A 6,707-nucleotide genomic window follows, 5' to 3' on the forward strand; every position below is an offset into this window, starting at 1 on the left:
GATAGTGGCTGTCTACGCAGCTGGTAGCGTCGGGGGGGCTCTGGTGTGAACAGAGGGCTCCTGATTTGAAGGGAGGACTCTGCTGTGATGGGGGAGCGTCATCTTTTTGTGTGGGGTCTCAATTGAAAATCCATACGTAACCCCCTATCTAGGATAATGGTCTGCTATAGATTTTGGAGGGGCAACACATTGTTTTTTTACATTTACGTTTTTTACGTTTTAGACTGGGGTGCCTCAAAGTTTTTTTAGGGTGTCGTGACTGAAAAACAAGTTGAAACGTTGCTCTAGAACAGTGATTCTCAACTTTTCTAGGGTCGGGACCCCTTGGTAACATTTGCCAAGTTGTGGTGACCCCCAACGTTAAAATTTAGGGATAGCGCGGCTGCTTCAGCGACATCTGGCGGCGTGGCGGGAGAACTGACACTGCTGCGCTGGGAGAGGGCTGAGGAGGACTCTCACCTAGCACAGCAGAAATCACACAGCGACCCCACAGCCTGAGAACCACTGGCGTACGCCGTCAGAATAAAAAAAAAAAAGAACCCACCATAGTAATGCATAGCTAGATTCCTATTGGCTATTTCACTTTGCAATAGCCAATAGCAAACTAGCTATTGCACCCGCCCTCTGCTGCTTTCAATCACTAGAAGAGGACCTGATGGAGAACTGCACGTCCCTCTCTGCTGATTGACAGCAGCAGTGGGCGGGTGCAATAGCTAGTTTGCTATTGGCTATTGCAAAGTGAAATAGCCAATAGGAATCTAGCTATGCATTCCTATGGTGGGTTCTTTTTTTCTGACTTACGGTGGCCAGCGGCCCCCGATGTCAGAAAAGAAAAAAAAACGATCGCAGGGAAAGGTTTACTCTGCTTTACACTTTCCGGGAGAAAGTGTTTCTTTCCCGGGCGGCCAGGAGCCGCTACCTAATAGTGGGAGACTCCCGGGCGACCCCTGGCAAATCGTGATTGGACCCCCGAGGGGGTCGCGACCCACAGGTTGAGAACAGCTGCTCTAGAACATATGTTGGCAATAGAAAATCCATATTTACTAGTGTGTTTGTGTCTTGAAGGGTTGGCTTATGAAAGGAACATTGGATCAGTCACTACTGTTAAAGTGACTTGCACAGTTTGGGGGGAGGGAGGGGGGGATCATATGATAATGAGTTTAAAGGGGTTCTAAACCCTCTGTTTTTTTTGCCTATATCTACTGCTAGCAAGCAGTAGATATAGGCAAGAAGTTTTAAAAAAAAAAACCCGCTTGAACTGGTTTTAAACTTACCTTGTTATCGCTGCTCGATTCCGTGCCGAGAATCAGGAAGTGATCGTACAGCCGCAAAGGATCTTGGGGCGGGCGCATGCGCAGTTCCGATTCTCGGCCGGGAGACGAGCAGGGACGCAAGGCAAATCTATGGACGCGTGCACACGCCTGCAGACACCGCTGGATCGGAGAGACAGAGCAGTGAGCTCTGGATCGGAGTGATGTCACACCGCTGGAGGGACAGATGAAAACATGGGGAAAGAAGAGGAAGATCGGAATAAGAGACATCATTTGAGGTAAGTGCTGACATTTACATGGGGGGGAGGGGAATTTTTTTTTGGCTTTAATGTCACTTTAATGTCACACAGCTTTGTATACATATGAACTGATCATTATGGCTACAAATCACATAATTCTGGACGCATTCACGGAGAAAAATGTGCCCAATCACTAAATAGTTTGCCTGGAGTAGTTGAGTGTGAGATACTGTGAACAGAACTATTTCATATAAATAATATATATATTGTATAGAGGACACCCGACTCAGTGCCGCACTGCAGCTGGTGTTACATCAGATCCCATTAACTGATGGGAAGTTTTATGACAGAAAAAAAAACAACAGAAAACGGATTTACTAGACTTGCTTGGCAGCAGATCACCTGTGCCTAGGGTATGTCCGGGCCCTGATAGTACATTTCCTTGTATATGATTTATTGTATAAACATTGATACTATATCATCATGTTCCACTTAGTTCATTGTGAAAATACAAGCTAACACATGACAAGGCCGCTCACCCATAGCTCTCTGCCCTCCTGCTGTCATTAATACGGGTGTTACCTTTCCCCGTGTTATTCTTTCTCCTGGCTGTTATCTTTTGGATGTAGTAAGTGATACATCATCCAATCTAATCAGCAAATAATCATTGGATATGAGCATATCTCTGACCACGGAACCCTGGAGGTGCGTAGGGGGGAAAGGTAGGCATGCATCTCAGCTTTGGGCCCCCCCAGGCCACTTTTTATTGTGCTATCTTTGTAGGTGCATCGTTCCATACACCTTGTATAATATAAACAGTGGTTTACCTGTGCTGACATGTTAATTTCCTTACATTTCTATATCACCTCTCCAAAAACCCAGGGGTGGGTGCAGGGGGGGGGGGGGGCTTCCCTATTAATATACAAGGATTTATAGAGCGCCAACAGTTTGCGCAGCACTTTACAATATAAGGAAGACATTACAGTTACAATACAATTCAAGATAGGATGGTAAGGAGGGCCCGGCCCCTGAGGGCTTACACTCTAAAAGGGAGGGGGAAGTGATACATGAGGAGGGAGCTGTGTGGGGATGAATGGTTGAGGTGGGAACGGCTTTCCTGAAGAGATGAGTCTTAAGGGATCGCCTAAAGGCAGACAAGGTGGTAGGTAGATGGACAGGTTGGGGATAAAGAGTTCCAGAGCATGGGAGAGACTCTAGTGAAGTCCTGGAGGCGAGCATGGGAGGAGTTGACGAGAGAGCTGGAAAGCAGGAGGTCTTGGGATAAGCGGAGGGGACGGTTAGGGTGATACTTTGACACCAGGTTTGAGATATAGCCGGGGGCGGAGTTGTGGATGGCTTTATAAGTGATTGTTAATATTTTGAATTTTATCCTTTGGGCAAGTGGAAGCCAGTGGAGGGATCGGCAGAGGGAGGTTGCAGACACTGAACGGTTGGTTAGGTGAATGAGTCTAGCAGCTGCATTCATGATAGACTGAAGGGGGAGGGGCCTGTGTAGTGGAAGGCCAATAAAGAGGGAGTTGCAATAGTCAAGATGAGATATAACAAGTTAATTTGCTTACATTTCTATATCACCTCTCCAAAAACCCAGGGGTGGGTGCAGGGGGGTGTACATTACTAGGGTTAAGGGCCCATTCACACTACATTCAGATCATGTCCAGACCAGACCAGATTGTTTCCGGACCCAAAATGCATCCTAATGTATCCCAATGCTATTTCTGGCCTCTGTAACATCAGCGCAGTCCATTCCAGACCAGACCAGAAAAAAATTATTTTGTCTGGTCTGGATTGCACTGGAACTGTGGGCAGGTTCACACCATTTTCCAGACCACCGTGCATTATCCTCAAGTCAATAACCAACTGGAAATCACCCTATATGGGACCTCCTCATGCGTCTCCTCGTTGCAAATTCGCCCTCCAGGAAGCAAAGCGGCAACTTTTAACAGCATTACTAAGTTGTATGTATGCCTCAAAAATTGTATTGGTATTGATAAAATGAAGCATTGAGGGGGATGAGGCAAATTAGACGAGTGATTGGAGGATCCATAGGAGGGTAAACTATTTGGTCTCAATGATTTTTTATTAATTAATACTCTGGACAGATTTTGTATTTTCTACAACTGCTGTCATTAAGAGGGTCATGAAGGAAGGTCTGTTCCTTGGGTTGGATGTCATGTGTGGAGTCGGTAGCTCCAGCAGGCACAATGGCCGTTCCCTGTGGTAGATGCAGGCCCGGCGCTATGGCAAGGCAAGCGGTCGCCTTAGGTCGCTGTTGGGTGAGGGCGGAAAAAACAGGGCATTGTGTACTTGTACTCGTCAAAATGCCCCGATGCTTGCGCTATGTTTTGGGTTTTTTTCACTTACCTTTGGTGCGGGAGAGCAGCGGCGAGTCAGCGCTGGTCCGGTGGGAGGAGCTCCAGGTGGGGGTCCTAATTTAGCTGGCCGGCGACTGCCAGAGGTGCCACGCGTGTCGGATCCTCAGGCAGTCGCTAGCCAGCTAAATTAGGGCCCCACCTGGAGCTGCTCCCACCGGACCAGCAGCTGACTCGCCGCTGCTCTCCCGCATCGAAGGTAAGTGAAAAAAAAAAAACAGCGCAATCATCGGGGCATTTTGACAAGTACTCGTCAAAATGCCCTGTTTTTTCCGCCCTCACCCTGCAGCGCCTTCAGGCGGCCGCTTGCCTTGCCGTAGCGCCGGGCCTGCATCTACCACAGGGAACGGGTAATTGTGCCAGCTGGAGCTACCGACTCCACACATGAGATCCAACCCAAAGAACAGACCTTCCTTCATGGCCCTCTTTATGACAGCGAACAGGAAGTTCCAGAGAAAGAGAATATGATTCCAGCAATTAAAGAACACTTTGTATAAATTATGACACTGCTAATACCTGGGTGGTGCTGGGTCATTTTAAGGGATTAAGCTTAATAAAACTGCCATAATTACCCGTCAATTTCTTGGAGATGGGAAATGTCATTGAAATGTCAGGAGACGTCAATCAGGCCGCAAACACATTCCCCAAATTACTATAATTAAATAAGTGCTTATCACTCCCTGGAGTGGAGTCATCCTTTTATTTCCAAGATGGGACTGTTTGAAGAGCGAGCCAAAAAGATTTACAAAAGCTCATTCATGCAATAAAATTTGATGGATAAATTGTAACATTTCCAAACGGAAACACAAAACGTGAAGCCAAGAAGATGAACTTCCAGAAACCGCTCATCGATTTTCTGGATACCGGCGATGGCGACTGTGGCGCAGTGCCATCTGCTGGAGGGGCAAAGTATATATACTGCCCTTCCTGCGCCCGCGGATCCTTCCTGCCTCCCTCCCGTTCAGGAAGCAGCCGCAGCTGAAGACCACGCAAGCCTCTGACCAGCTGTGCCCTGGCATACACTTATACGTAACTATTTTTATGTTCTGCACTGATTGCAGGGCTGCCATTGATCGGGTACATGAAGAAGCGTGCTGGCTCAAGTTACATACCTTCCAGATTACTTAAAGCTTCACTTAATTAAAACGCCGGGTATCGCTTTAGAGTGAGGAGCTGCTGAAATCACAAAATATCATCAATTAAAGTGTAACTCTGACCGGAAAATAAAGTTGTTAGAATGCCTGTTTGTTGGGGAGAGGCTCTCCTGCTAAAAGTTGAAGACTGAAGCCTGGTGCCGGGTTGGTGGAACTTCATAGACAGGGCCGGTGCTAGACTATTTTGCGCCCTAGGCAAGACCAGCTACTGCACCCCCCCAGCCTCCCTCCGCACAACCCCCATTCTCCTGCCGGATAGCTTCCACGGGCAACAGGTGGATGTAATTTAATTTAAAATAGCCAATAGCAGACTGGCTATTGAAAACCCACCAAGAGAGAGTTGCCTCTCAGTTCTGCTCCTCTGCTCAGTGGGTGGGTGCAATAGCCAGCCTGCTATTGGCTTTTGCAATTTAAAATAGACGGAGGGTGCCATGAAGGGGAGGTGGGGGGTTGAGTGATCGACGCTGCTCCCTAGGCAGCAGTGCTCCCTAGGCGGCTGCCTAGTGGCAGCACCATCCCTGTCCATAGAACATGTGTTTTATTTGCACTGCTCTAATAGAGCAGCTAGAATGCAGTCCCGTCCCCATCGTGACCTCCCCACTACTGAAGGCTGGCAGAACATCTCATGCAGAAGCACTGCTGAGGAATATTCACGCGCGGGAAATTAAATGGAATGTTTGTATCTGTAGCAGACAGTTATACAAATAACAAAGCTTTATTTACCCTCAGAAAGGGCTGAAATGATGCACACACCAGAAAAGACTCATATAACAACCTCAACCTTAGTCAGTGAGGCACCATGGAACAACCAAGCTGGCCGTACACTGGAAGATTTTCTTACGAATGCCTCATATTAAAAAATCTAATCAGAACATTCGATAATGCCAAAAGGCACTTGACGAATGCAGTTCTAAACTTTATTCGGGTTCAACATTCGATTTTAGAAATGAAAGGAGGATTTCAGAATTAAAACAAATTCACAATTAGAATTTTGTTTGTTTGGAAAAATATTTTCTATCCCGCTCCTTAGATTTTTTAGTCGCTACGGTCTACAAAATAAAATAAAAAAATCGATTTCATCCCATTTACCATTTGAAAAATAAACAAATGCTCCAAAAAAACAATTTAAGAAAAATTAAAAAATTCTACTGGTGCATGCAGGGCAGCAGGTTTCCTAAATACACTGCTGGGGTGGGGGGATCAAGAATAAGCAGCAGTGCATATCAGGGTCATTTTAGGGGGCGGCCAGGAAAGGTGCCAAGTGAGGAACCCAACAAAGAGCCCAGAGGGAACCACGGCACAATGTGCTTTGAGTGATGATATCTCCTCTGATCTACCAGGAAAACAACAATGGCCGCAGGCACTATCTACAGGAGGGTTGTCTCAGACTCCCAATATTACTGGCAGGGAGGTGCATTTTCGGGTGGGCAGCCTACTGCATTAGCGCTATACCACAGAGAAAAACAGAAGCTTTGGACAGGTGGCGGCATCTGCCATATACATTTCATAGCTTCATTCTTGGTCTTGGAGTGTACCTTTAAACACTTCATATGCATGTGTGGAATTAGTGCCAGTGCGGTTTCTCATCGCTCTGTTCTATTCCCAAATAGCAGCGTTAAGTGCACGAACAACCTGCAAACCTCGGAGGGGAAT

The sequence above is a fragment of the Nanorana parkeri genome, unplaced genomic scaffold (genome assembly GCF_000935625.1).
Source record: "Nanorana parkeri isolate BGI_ZX_2015 unplaced genomic scaffold, ASM93562v1 scaffold2359, whole genome shotgun sequence".
Taxonomy (NCBI): Eukaryota; Metazoa; Chordata; class Amphibia; order Anura; family Dicroglossidae; genus Nanorana; species Nanorana parkeri.